At 45.3% G+C, this 14254-nt stretch overlaps 1 long non-coding RNA gene across 1 annotated transcript in view; it reads right to left on the bottom strand.

Annotated features, from left to right (window-relative positions):
• LOC106503045 overlaps nt 1–14254 on the bottom strand; it is a 21062-nt gene extending 6808 nt beyond the window's left edge. Inside the window, exon 1 of the long non-coding RNA XR_001296723.2 lies at nt 13780–14254. This is a non-coding gene — a long non-coding RNA (uncharacterized LOC106503045). The remainder of the gene's footprint in view (nt 1–13779) is intronic.

The raw sequence follows: 14254 nt of genomic DNA, 5'->3' as shown, positions 1-14254 counted from the left end.
TCGAACCAGAGTCTCTTGCACTGCAGGCGGATTCTTTACCAACTGAGCCATCAGGGAAGCCCTGCAGCAGGCTGCTATGGTTTAAAATAAAGGGTTTGGAGAAAGTTAGTACTTATACATATTGGCATTGTTTTAGTACTTATTGAAAACACATTTTTTTAAAATTTAGGAACATACTCATTTCTAAGAAAAACAATGTATAATTTTAAGAAGCAACTAGAACTTCCCTAGTGGTCCAGTGGTTAAGAATCTGCTGCCAATGCAGGAAACATGGGTTTGATCCTTGGTCTTGGAAGATTGCAGATGTTGCAAGGCAACTAAACCTGTGAGCTGCAACTCCTGAAGCCCATGCTCCCTAGAGCCTGTGCTATGCTAGTGAATCCACTGCGGTGAGAAGCCCACACTGACCACAGGTAGAGAAAGCCTGTGCGTAGCAACGAAGACCCAGTACAGCTAAAGATAACATTTTTTTTAGAAAAAGAAGAAGCAGTTGGATTGCAACTGGACTTTTTCATATTAGAATATGCTAATGGAGTGACGATCAAAAAAGAGAGCAGCAAAGAGTGCCGGTTGCTTGTGTCCTACATGTTGAGGGTTGCCCTTGGAAGGTGCTTGGCTTCCAGGTGACTAGTCTTCAGCCATTGGTTAGGCCACTGTCTGTAACAGAAAAGGGGCTATCCGATGCGGTGCCCTTCTGACAAAGACCTGTTGTCTCCCTGTATCTGCTCTTCCCAGAGTAAACACCACATTTCCCAGCCTTCCTTGAAGATAGAACCCATTGATTCAATTTTTGCTTGTGAGGTGTGAGCAACTTCTGGGATCGTCCTTGAAAGAGTATGTGCCCATCTCCTCCCTTCATTCTGCAGGGTAGAATGTGGGCTCGATGGCTGGAACTTGAACACATTACTTGATCCATGAAGGAGAAGGCGCTATGTGTGAGTGGTGATGGAGCCACAAGTGAGAAGGAGCCTGGGTGAATGATGAACATGGAGCCGCCATACCAGGCCTAACCTGTTTACCTCTGGACTTGCTTTAACTAGAAATAAACGTACATCCTCTTTAAATAATTGGTATTTCAGGTTTTCTTTTCCTCACAACTGAACCAACTTGCCCACAAATGCTTTGATGGACATATTTCTTGCTCCTCGGAAGTAAGGCTATGACAAACCTAGACAGCAGATTATAAAGCTGGGGCATCACTTTGCTGACAAAGGTCCATATAGTCAAAAGCTAGATTTTTCCAGTAGTCATGTACAGATCTGAGAGTTGGACATTAAGAAGGCTGAGCACTGAAGAATTGATGCTGTTGAACTGTGGTGCTAAAGACTCTTTCTTGAGAGTCCCTTGGATTGCAAGGAGATCAAACCAGTCAATCTTAAGGAAATGAACCCTGAATATTCACTGGGGGGACTGATGCTGAAGCTGAAGCTCCAATACTTTGGCCACCTGATGCGAAGAGTTGACTCATTGGAAAAGACCTTGATGCTGGGAAAGATCGAAGGCAAAGAGAGAAGAGGGCAGCAGAGGATGGGATTGTTAGAAAGCATCGCCAACTCAATGGACATGAATTTAAGCAAACTCTGGGAGATAGTGGAGGACAGAGAAGCCTGGTGTGCTGTAGTCCATGGGGTCACAATAAGTCGGACTTGACTTAGTGACTAAACAACAACAAATTTCTTAGAAACACAGAATTCCGTTTGTTGTGATTTTATACTACTAAAACAGCGTGCTCCTAGCTGGACTGATGGCGGGCAGTGCTCTAGGTGGATGTCTGGTTGGGTCATGAACCAGGCATATATCTCCCATCATAAATTAAGAATTTGGCCCCTTGCTTTGTTAGTTAGGTGCCCCTTCTTTATATTCTCAGAGCTCCCCACTGTTGCTTTTGCCTCCCCAATATCCATCCCCACTTCTTTTGATAACTGCACATCAATTGCCTGCTGGGTTTTCAGCCCTCCTCCACTTTTATCCCGCTGCTGACTACCCATGGCTCCAGGGTGAACACACGATGCAGATGAACCTACCAGAGCCCTGCAGCCCCTTGGCCAGGGTGGTCAGAAAAGAATGAGTATATGATCCAAGCCACAGCAGTCTTAACAAACCGAATTTTGGCGGGGTGGTGAGCGAATGTGTTTTAAACAACAGCAAAAGGCATTTCCTTTTGCTCTTAACTTGCTGAACTTAGAACTGTAAGGTTGCAAGCCTGGCACTGTTGGCAACCATCTTGCTACCACAAGATTGCCTCTCTGAGATGGAACCTACATGGCAACTAAGGAACAGAATCCCAAAGACATTTTTGTTTGCTGGATCCAGCCATGCCTGAAGCAAAACCAACCCTGGACATTTTTTGTAAGTCAACAAATCCACTTTCTGCCTATTCAGGTTGAGCTGTCATCTCTTCACGAAGTGGACAGAGTCCTGACTAAACCATTCCAATTCACCTTATTGCCAGCACCTGCCACACAGAACATATTTAGGAAATATGAGATCACCTTGTAAAAGGCAAGCTAGAACCTGTTAAGTCTAGCAGACTGAGCCGCGGAGTTTCTGCACTGGCAAAGCTGAGGATGCTGGCGAGCCACTTAACCTCTCTAAGCCTGCTTCTTTATAAAAAGAGGGATAGCAACAGTCCGTACCTCAAAGATGGAGTGTTAGGAGAGAATGATGTGCACACAGCACTGAACAGAGGGCGAGGTACCTGGTAAGTTCTCAGTAAATGCCAATAATGGTGTTACTAAGGCAACAATTCCCTGAAAGCCTCAACTCGGCTAGACAACCATTCTCTTGCTATCTTTTTAACCTCAATGTGCCAATGTTCACAGAATGCACTATTACTCCGACTCTTTTATAAGGAAAATCAATTCCTTATTTGCCCCACCACCATTGGAGTGCTGGTATCAGCAAAACATGTCACATTCCATTCCTCTCATGGGCTGAGGTCCGTGGACGACACCTGGGCCAGTTGGCCTGTTAGCAGATGTGGTAGGAAGCCTGGATGAAGGAGGTCCAATTCCTGGTCATAGAAATATGTCCTCCTTCATCTGTATCAGATCAGACAGACGGCTTGGGAGCCTGGGCACATTCCAGAGGGTTGGTCAGATCAAGAAGCAGCACTCCCACTGCTCCTTGTGTTTAAAATATGTATATTTAATATACAGAGTTAAGACCCTGATCCTTAACATAAATAAAAATACAAGACGTTTTCCTATTCAGGTCTAATTCTGAATCTCTCAGAAGCCCTTGCATCTCCTGCATTGGTAGGTGGATTCTTGGCCACTAGCAATGCCTGGGAAGCCCAGGAGATGCAACAGACCCGGGTTCAATCCTGAAGATCCCCTGGAGGAGGAAATGGCAGCCCACTCCAGTATTCTTGCCTGGAAAACCCCATGGAGAGAGCAGCCTGGCAGGCTATAGTCCATGAGGTCGCAAAGAGTCGAACTTGACTGAGCATACACCCTGAAGACCTTATGACTTTATCCCCTTGCCATGCTTAACTACCTTTAAGTCTTAGGGAAAGTAGGTGATATCAGACCTACTTGTTAGGCCTGGGAAATAGGCCGAAGCTGACTGCATCAATTGGCTAGCTCTGTGGGCCTTGGGGCACCCCAGGCTCATCCTCATCACTCGCTGAGGCAACCGCAGCAGAACAGAAACACCCCAGTCATTGACTCAGCGTCTGGCCTCGCCCCTCTGGACAGGAGCTCTGACTTCCCGGGTTTGGAAGGAGCCTGGGACTGTTTGGAGCCGGGAAGAAGACAGTTCACCCAGAGAAAGTATTCAAGTGCAGACACTGTTTTAGGTGGTCTAGGACTTCAGGCATACACAGATCAGGGTTTCAAAGCCTTCACAGGTTGGTAGGGAGGGAAGGTGGGACAGGGTGACCAAGGAGCCCAGACTTTGCTGACATGCTCAGAAGACAGCGGCAACAGTCCTCACCCAGGTGGCGCTGTGGTACAGAATCCGCCTGCCAATCCAGGAGATGCAAGGGATGCAGGTTCAATCCCTGAGTCGGGAAGATCCCCTGGAGAGGGAAATGGCAGCCCACTCCAGTATGCTTGCCTGGGAAACCCCACGGACAGAAGAGCCTGATGAGCTACAGTCCATGGGGTCACAGAGAGTCAGACACGACTGAGCACACAAAAAGAGCAACAACAGTCCTCGAAACATCCCTTCTTCAGAACACGTTGTTCATAGTGCACTATGAGTTGACTTTTTAAAATAAATACTCCATCTGCTTCTCCACAACCAGCACAATTATACCACAGTATATTCTGTGTATTTTACAGCATTTGTTTTCCAGTGTGATCATTTGTGTTATACCACAAGTTTTGAAGAGACTATGACAAAGCAAGCATGAAATCAGAGTCCAGGGACACACACACACACACACACACACCCCACCACTGCGCTGATAGCCCAGGGAGCCAGCCCCAGAGGCAGGGCCTCGCTGGGGTCTCCATGGCAATGGGAGGGGATGGCCCTCTTCAAGAGTCCTACAAAGGAAGTAGGTAGTTACATATCTTCTTCCCATCACTTCCTGACCCAGAACAAGCCCTTCAACCACTTTAGGCGGTTTCATTCTCTCTAACTATAGGAAAACCTGCAATAATCAAAAGTTGAAGAATTTCAAGAAACCTCAAGTCTTTAACAGGCATCCTTGGCTTGGGCTGAAAAGCAAATCGATACCAAATTGTTCTTAGCACTTTGCCAAATGGGATGCAGTTTCCTTGTGCCTGGGGCACCCAAAAAGCGAACGAGCGCTCAGGCTGTGTTTATGGCTCTCTGCCTGGATACCTCTCTGAGTTCCCTCTTTGAAGGCGAAGAGCTCTGCTCTAATAGCATTCTGTCCCCCAGAGCCTGGCCTCGCCTGCGTGAACCTGTTTCATGGTAACTGGATACTGTTGGCTTCACTTTCTGTACTTGGCCTTGGCCCTACCAGCCTAAGAAGGAGAAGCGGAACCTGCTTTTGCCCCTCCTCCCCTGCTGCTCTTATTCCGTGCTCTACCTTCCACTCAAAATTCGAGTCAAGCCTCCACGTGCCCCATACATGGGTCTTAACAGGAAACCACGTCCTTTCATGCATCTGCACGTGTCAGGACTACGCTGAGGGTATCTTGAACACTGTCTCCAGCCCCGGCTCCTTCCCCCTTCTCTAGTCCTCGAGTGTCCACCTTCTCCTAACCCCTGCCTTCTGAAACTTCATATTCAAGGAGGCACTGAAGATATATCAAGACTCATACAAGATAATGACTTCCCTGGCAGTCCAGTAGCTAAGACTCCTCACTCCCAGGGGGCCCAGGTTCGATCCCTGTTCAGGGAACTAGCTCCCACACAGCGCAATTAAGAATTCGCATGCCACAGTGAAAATCAAAGATCCTGCGTGCCACAACTAAGGCCTAAAATAGCCAATTTTTTAAAAAAAATTTTAAGTAAAAGACTGCTACAAGATAAAGGGATATAAGAAATTTGGAAACTTCACATGAAGATGGCTCCTAAGAACCTGAGTCAAGATGTAATATGACAGGACGAGTTACATAATTATGGTGCCCAGTGCAAAACAAAAATTAAGGGGCCTTTGTCAAACCTTAGGAGGAATTTCAAGATGGCGACACCAGAGCATTGAGCCAAACTTGAGGGCCTCCTGAGCGTGGGGCTCTTTGAAGTATGGGGCCCCGTGACTGCACAGGCCACATGCCCAGGAATCTGGACCTGGTGATATATTTCACCCAAATGCCCTTTGGTTCCCAGACTAAAACACATCCATGCCGCCCAGTCTGCCACCATTTGGGGTCCTTATTACAACACATGGTAATAACACTTACTAGAGCTGGGAATGGAGCTAAGCCCTCTGCCTTTAAAGCTCAGTTAATACTCAGAGTACTCCAGCCATCACAAAGGAGGAAAACCAGGGTCCCTCAGTTTGTAGAGACCAAACCTCATCCTTCAAACCCCAGATCTCTTAGCCTCAAAAGGAATGGGGCCCCTGACAGTAGACAGTATGAACAGAGGTGTGATAGGCACCCAAACGCTCCAGGAGATTCTGATATAATAGAAAAATAACTTCGTTTAGCAAACACGTAGTACACACCAGGCACTGGGCCCTGCGGTTTACAGGCACCTTCTCATTTGACAAGATTCTGGTGTGAATTATATTCTATAAACCTAGTACAAGAAGCTTCCCATACTTTATTTCTGTAGGTCACTTAATACTCTCTTGAGTCAACTAGCCCATACACAGCCCTACGCCCAGCCATGCTGTCCTTGTGATGCCAGAAAAAGGAGGCCCCTGCTTGGCAGGCACCACATGGAGGCCACTCCACCTGCTCATGGACAGCCTGGCCAGAGACCGCTTTTCCTCCTGGTGTCCAGGAGCACTGGTCCTCACCTCAGATCTATATCTGGACCTTCACCTTCTCCAGGGCCCCATGGTATAGTTCAGCATTCCCCAAAAGGAAACATGAGAACAAGCAAGACCTAAGTCCCCTCCATGTTTGAACAGCCCCCAAACCTTGTACCCCTTCTGATTTTGAACTTCTCCATGACCTAGACAGGTGGGCAGAGGGATATAAGGCATTCTAGCCTCCTTTTGCTGAGGCTGGACTGGGAAGAGGAGCTGCTAACACCAGGGGGTGGGTTGGTTTGTTTTTTGTTTCAGGGGTAGTTTTGGCCACTCTATGTGGCTTACAGGATCTTAGTTCCCCAACCAGGGATCAAACCTAAGCCCATGGCAGTGCAAGTGCTGAGTCCTAACCACCAGACCACCAGGGGAATTCCCCAGAGGGTGTTTTTTATTTTTTATTTTTTTGATAACTTGACAGGTTTCAGCAGATAAAGGAACATTAGCTGGAAGGAGGAGCCCCTGATCTACGGTCCCATAGCCAGCAAGTGGGCTGGAATTTGAAGCTGCTGGACTCGAACCATCAAACGTGGATGACATGCTTCAGCATTGGAATCACCTTGGAAGGGATCATGGAACGTTCTCAGGCCCCACACTGGATGATCTCTGAGAAGAATCTGTATTTTTACAAAAATATCCACGTTACTAGAAGCTTCTGGAATTTCTGCTTGGAATTCCAGCCATCCTCACAATGTTAAGTGTAGCTGATGGACTCTAAGCTGCCCTTACCGTGGTCAGTGGCCCCTGGCATTGGCACGAAGTCCAAGTCGGCTCAGGCAGCCATAACAATACCACAGACTGGACTCTAACACCGCAATGTATTCTCTCAAAGTGCTGGAGGCTGAACGTCCCGGATCAGGGCACCAGCCCGTGTGGCTTCTAGGGAGGCTCTCTTCCTGACTTACAGGTGGCTGCCTTCTCGCTCTGTCCTCTGTGTGTGTGAAAGGAGAGAAATCTCTGGAGCTTTTTCTTATAAGGACACTAATCCTATTAGATAAGGACCCCACCTTTATGACCCCATGTAACCTTAACTGCTTCCTTTGAGAATTCATCTCCAAACACAGCCACTCTGGAGGTTAGGTCTTCAACATGAATTGGGGGGGCGGGATACAGACATTCATCTCATAACACCACCTTCAGGTAATCCTTTTCCCTGAAGTCAGACATCCCCCTGAGGTGGGACTTGCAATTTACTTCTAACCATTGGCATCTGGCCAAGAGGATGGGACATCATTCTGTGACTGTATTACATTGTATAAGACACAGTCCCCCATCTTGGGGACTTGCCTGGTGGTCCAGCAGTTAGGACTCCACCCTCCCAATGCAGGGAACACAGGTTCTATCCCTAGTCAGGGAACTAAGATCCTACATTCAGTGCAGTGTGGCAAAAAAAAAAAATAATAATAACACCTTGCTTGCTTCCCTGGTGGCTCAGATGATAAAGAATCCGCCTGCAATGCAGCAGAGCCAGGTTTGATCCCTGGGTTGGGAACATCCCCTGGAGAAGGAAATGGTAACCCACTCCAGTATTCTTGCCTTGAGAATCCCATGGATAGAGCAGTCCATGGAGTTGCAAAGAGTCAGACATGACTGAGCAACTAACGCACACAACATCCTGCTAGCAAACTTGCTCTAGAGGCTCTTCTTGCTGGTTTGTTGAAGGAAGTGGCCATATTGGGAAAGCCCATGTGGCAAGAAACTACACTTGGCCTCTAGAAGCTGAGGGCAGTTTTGAACCAAAGAAAGAGCGAGAGACTGGGGCCCTCAGTCCTACAGACCTAGGAATTGAAATCTGCCAACTCCCTGAGTGACCTTGGAAACAGGTTCTTCCCCAGTCTAGCCTCCAGATGAGAAAGCAGCCTAGTCAACACCTTGATTGTAGCCTTGTGGGCCCAGAGAAGGGGAGTTATTTAAGCCATGCCTGGACTGCCAACCCACAGAAACTAAGATCATAAATATATGCTGCTCTAAGGCATCCAGTCCCATCACTTCATGGGAAATAGATGGGGAAACAGTGTCAGACTTTATTTTGGGGGGGCTCCAAAATCACTGCTGATGGTCACTGCACCCATGAAATTAAAAGACACTTACTCCTTGGAAGAAAAGTTATGATCGACCTAGATAGCATATTCTAAAGCAGAGACATTACTTTGCCGACTAAGGTCCGTCTAGTCAAGGCTATGGCTTTTCCAGTAGTCATGTATGGATGTGAGAGTTGGACTATGAAGAAAGCTGAGCACCAAAGAACTGATGCTTTTGAACTATGGTGTTGGAGAAGACTCTTGAGAGTCCCGTGGACTGCAAGGATATCCAACCAATCCATTCTGAAGGAGATCAGCCCTGGGATTTCTTTGGAGGGAATGATGCTAACGCTGAAACTCCAGTACTCTGGCCACCCCATATGAAGAGTTGACTCATTGGAAAAGACTTTGATGCTGGGAGGGATTGGGGGCAGGAGGCAAAGGCGATGGCAGAGGATGAGATGGCTGGATGGCATCACTGACTCGATGGACGTGAATCTGAGTGAACTCCGGGAGATGGTGATGGACAGGGAGGCCTGGCGTGCTGCGATTCATGAGGTCGCAAAGAGTCGGATGACTGAGCGACTGAACTGAACTGAAGCCACTCACTCAGTGGTCTTTTGTTACACAGCAATGGAAAACGAATGAATGCGTCAGACAGTCCCACAATCTCCCATAACAAGGCTGCTGGATTGTTCCTCTTCTTACTAATTCTGTCTAGAAGCAAGTCCTAAACTTACCAAGCAGGACAAAGGACATGTATCAAACCGCCTGGGTTTTTTTTTTTCATTTTTTAAAGATTTCTTGATTATGAAAAGTGATAGATGTTCACTGTAGAAGTTTTGGAGGCACACCAAAAAGAAAATAAAAATTACTGGGAATAATTTCCTCCCGCCCCCTGAGATAACCACAGATAACACACTGCCAAACAGCCTTCCTTCCCCAACTTGGTTCTATCCAGAGAAGCTGAATAAAGTTACAGAGAAAGCTCTGTACTCTCTGTACAGACTGTTTTGTAACTTGCCCTTTCCACAGCGTCAGCCCATGTTTTCTAAAGAATCTGAAGCATCAGAAGGGTGAATTTGTTCCTGGTATTTTGGGATGTTGCCAGATCCCAATTCTAATGACTTCAGGTTTTTCCCAGGCTGGGCTTTGGCAAAAGAGACTCATAAAGGAAACTGAGGCTACACAGCCTGTTGTCACCCAGAAATTTCTGCCCCTCCAACCTCCTCAGAACATTGAAGTTTTCCCTAAGCTGTTACCTTTGGAATTATTGCCAGAGTTCAGTTCACGTAAGCCACAGTCTCACTCATGATGAAAGGGGCCTAGAATAGGGGAAACACAGCACCCCTCTGCCTGAGACCTGGGCAGCCCACCACCATGGAGCCTGATTCTCCCTGGCTCCCACAGCAGCTGAAACTCGATTCCTGGAGCAACATTCTAGAACTTTAAGGGTTTGACTTCTTTTAAATGTGAATAGGAAGATAGCGAGATGGGAAAAGGAAGGCAGGAATCATTCATTCATTCAGTGAACTTTATCAAACCTCTGAAATCCAGGCCTGTGGAAATAAGTACAACGTGGTCCCAATCCTAAACCATACTTCTGTATTTGAGTGTGATACAATGAACAGGTGTTACTTCTGTAATGGAAAAATAATGTTTAATGAAGATTTTTTAAAAAGGATGTCTGAGTTAGTTAAACATTTATAAACTGTGTTATTGTTCCGCTGCTCAGAATGGCCATTATCAAAAAGGTCTACAAACAATAAATGCTGGAGAGAGTGTGGAGAAATGGGAACCTTCCTCCATTGTTGATGGGAATGTAAACTGGAGAACCTATGGAGAACAGGATGAAGGTCCTTTAGAAAACTAAAAATAGAGCTGCCATGTGATCCAGCAATCCCACTCCTGGGCATTTACCCAGAAAAAAACATGACCTGAAAGGATACGTATACCCGTGTTCACTGCAGCACTATTTACAATAGCCAAGACATGAGTTCAGTTCAGCTGCTCAGTCGTGTCCGACTCTTTGCGACCCCATGGACCGCAGCGCGCCAGGCCTCCCTGTCCATCACCAGCTCCTGGAGTTTACTCAAACTCATGTCCATTGAGTCGGTAATGCCATCCAACCATCTCATCTGTCGTCCCCTTCTCCTCCCACCTTCAATCTTTCCCAGTATCAGGGTCTTTTCCAAGGAGTCAGCTCTTTGTATCAGGTGGACAAAGTATAGGAGTTTCAGCTTTAGCATCAGTCCTTCCAATGAATATTCAGGGCTGATGTCCTTTAGGATGGACTGGTTGGATCTCCTTGCTGTCCAAGGGACTCTCAAGAGTCTTCTCCAACACCACAGTTCAAAAGCATCAATTCTTTGGCGCTCAGCTTTCTTTATAGTCCAGCTCTCACATCCATACATGACTACTGGAAAAACCATAGCTTTGACTAGACGGACCTTTGTTAGCAAAGTAATGTCTCTGCTTTTTAATATGCTGTCTAGGTTGGTCATAGCTTTTCTTCCAAGGAGCAAGTGTCTTTAAATTTCATGGCTGCAATCACCATCTGCAGTGATTCTGGAGCCCCCCCAAAATAAAATCTGCCACTGTTTCCATTGTTTCCCCACCTATTTCCCATAAAATGATGGGACCAGATGCCATGATCTTAGTTTTCTGAATGCTGAGATTGAAGCCAACTTTTTCACTCTCCTCTTTCACTTTCATCAAGAGGCTCTTTAGCTCTTCTTCACTTTCTGCCATAAGGGTGGTTGTCATCTGCATATCTTAGGTTATTGATATTTCTCCCAGAAATCTTCATTCCAGCTTGTGCTTCATCCAGCCCAGCGTTTCTTATGATGTACGCTGCATATAAATTAAATAAGCGGAGTGACAACATACAGCCGTGACGTATTCCTTTTCCTATTTGGAACAAGTCTGTTGTTCCATGTCCAGTTCTAACTGTTGCTTCCTGACCTGCATACAGATTTCTCAGGAGGCAGGTCAGGTGGTCTGGTATTCCCATGTCTTTAAGAATTTTCCACAGTTTGTTGTGATCCACATAGTCAAAGGCTTTGGCATAGTCGATAAAGCAAAAATAGATGTTTTTCTGGAACTCTCTTGCTTTTTTGATGATCCAGAGGATGTTGGCGATTTGCTCTCTGATCTCGCCTTTTCTAAATCCAGCTTGAACATCTGAAAGTTCACCATTTACGTATTGTTGAAGCCTGGCTTGGAGAATTTTGAGCATTACTTTACTAGTGTGTGAGATGAGTGCAACTGTGAAGTAGCTTGAGCATTCTTTGGCGTTGCCTTTCTTAGAGACCGGAATGAAAACTGACCTTTTCCACTCTTGTGGCCACTGCTGAGTTTTCCAAAATTCTGGTTAGAATGGCTATCATCAAAAAATCTACGAAAAATAAAAGCTGGAGGCAATGCGGAGAAAAGGGAACCTTCTTGCACTGCTGGTGGTAATGCAAATTAATACAGCCACTATGGAGAACAATATGGAGATTCTTTTAAAACTAGGAATAAAACTACCATATGACCCAGCAACCTCATTACTGGGCATATATCCTGAGAAAGCCATAAATGAAAAAGACATGTACCCCCAGTGTTCACTGCAGCACTATTTACAATAGCTAGGACACGGAAGCAACCTAGACGTCCACTGGAAGATGAATGGATAAATAAGATATGATACCTATATACAATGGAATATTACTCAGCCATAAAAAGGAATGTTTTTGAGTCAGTTCTAGTGAGGTGGATGAACCTAGAGTTTACACATGAACCTAGAGCTTCATGCTTGTACAGCACAAAGTAAGTCAGAAAGAGAAACACAAATTTCATATATTAATGCAAATATATGGAATCTAGAAAAATAGTACTGATGAACCTATTTGCAGGGCAGCAATGAGATGCAGACATAGAGAACGGACTTTGGACACAGAGGGGGAAGGGGAGGGTGGGACAAACTGAGAGAGTTGCATTGATATAATACACTATCATTTGTGAAACAGATAGCCAGTGAGAGGTGCTGTATGGGCACAGGGAACTCATCTTGGTGCTCAGTGACAACCGAGAGGGGTGAGACAGGCTGGGGAGTGGGGCAGATTTGGGAGGGAGGGGACATACGTGTACTTGTAGCTGATGCACACTGCTGTACGGCAGAAGCCAACACAATATTGTAAAGCAATTATCCTCTAACTAAAGATTTTTTAAAAGACACACGCACAAAATAATAGATAACAGGTGTGTTTTCCTCAGATGTCTTTTTTTCTTTTCCTACACGTAATTAGCACTTTGATTGAATATTAGAGACCAGGTTTTCTCAATTACTTTCTTCTAGAGGGTTTGGGTCTTTTTTTAAGTATTTATTTTTATTCACTTATTTGGCTGCACCAGGATTTAGTTGCAGCATGGGGGATCTAGTTCCCTGACCAGGGATTGAACCTGGGCCTTCTGCATTGGGAGCATGGAGTCTGAGCCACAAGACCACCAGGGAAGTGCTGAGGATTCAGGTTTTAAACTCTGTTCAGTAAATTTTTTAAATGTATATTGTGTGTTTACTGTCTATTTAGCCATCATACTTGTTTTCTGATTTTTATTCCACAAGTGACAAAATTTTATTACATGGAAATTTAAAGTTATACCAACTAAGAAAAAGTTCAACCAAATACAGAATGTTCCCATCTCTTACTATTTCACAATCACTTTATAAATATAGAGCAATTGGGAGAGTGTTGGAGGAAGATTTTGGTTTTACTTCCATTCTTTTTATTCTATTAAGTTCTAGGAAAAGAAATTAAAATATTTTGAGAAACTGAGATTCAGTATCTCATGTTGCTGACTTAAGGATGACTTTAAAATTTTCACCTTTAGGCATTACACTTTTTTATACATTTCTTTAAGAACTTAACCATGCATATGCATTATTTTTAAATCGGAAAAACATTTTATAAAAGAAAGCCAACTATATATGTAAAAGGATATTTATGATATTGTTCATATAATAAGAAACAACGACAGACGACTAAAATGTCTGTCAACAAGGGAATGGAATAAATTATGATACTCCTTTAAATGATGTAGCCATTTGAAAAAAATCAAGGTAGACGTGTGAAAGGACTTGGAAAAATATTAAAGAAAGCAAATGGCAGAAAAATAAGTTATCATTTTTGGGGGGGGGGGAAGAGTTTATTATTATTATTTTTTTTTTTGGAGTGTAATTGCTTTACAATGTTGTGTACCAGAAGTTCTAAGAGGAAGAAAGTGTCACCAGCAAAGCCCATTAATAAATGGAAATAAGACTAGAATCTGGGTAATAAAGCCGAACCTTTTCTTTTTCCTCTGTACTTGGTCTAGTTTTACCTGCTCACAGCAGGGCGGCCCGCAGCAGCCGGCTCCCACACAGCACTGCAGACGAGTCCCGATGCGAAATGGCTGCCTCACCCTCTCAGCGCAGCACTAGGGCCGCGCGCCCCCGCAGTGCAAGATGGCGGCGGCGCCCGCCTCTCTGCGCCCTGAGCCCCCGCTTCCCACAGACAAGAGCCCCAGGAAGCATCCCGCTCACAGCCTGAGAGGAGAGGGAGCTGCGTGCTCTTGAGTCCAAGCTCCTAGCTCTCAATTCTCTGACGGAATTATAAAGCTTTCCTTTGCTTCTGAAGGGAATTCGATCTCTTTTTGGCTCCGAAGACATCAGGCCTCCGAGGACAAGTACCCCTGTTGGGGATGACTCAGAAGAATCAGTGAGAAAAGCCCATCAGTTAACAGATGCTGGGGAACAGACTGTTACTTTTAATGCTTACCAACGTAATTCTGTGTTGCTTGAATTTGTTAAAAAAAT

This window comes from Capra hircus, chromosome 17, assembly GCF_001704415.2.
Source record: "Capra hircus breed San Clemente chromosome 17, ASM170441v1, whole genome shotgun sequence".
Taxonomy (NCBI): Eukaryota; Metazoa; Chordata; class Mammalia; order Artiodactyla; family Bovidae; genus Capra; species Capra hircus.
This window is presented reverse-complemented; position numbering and strand designations above follow the sequence as displayed.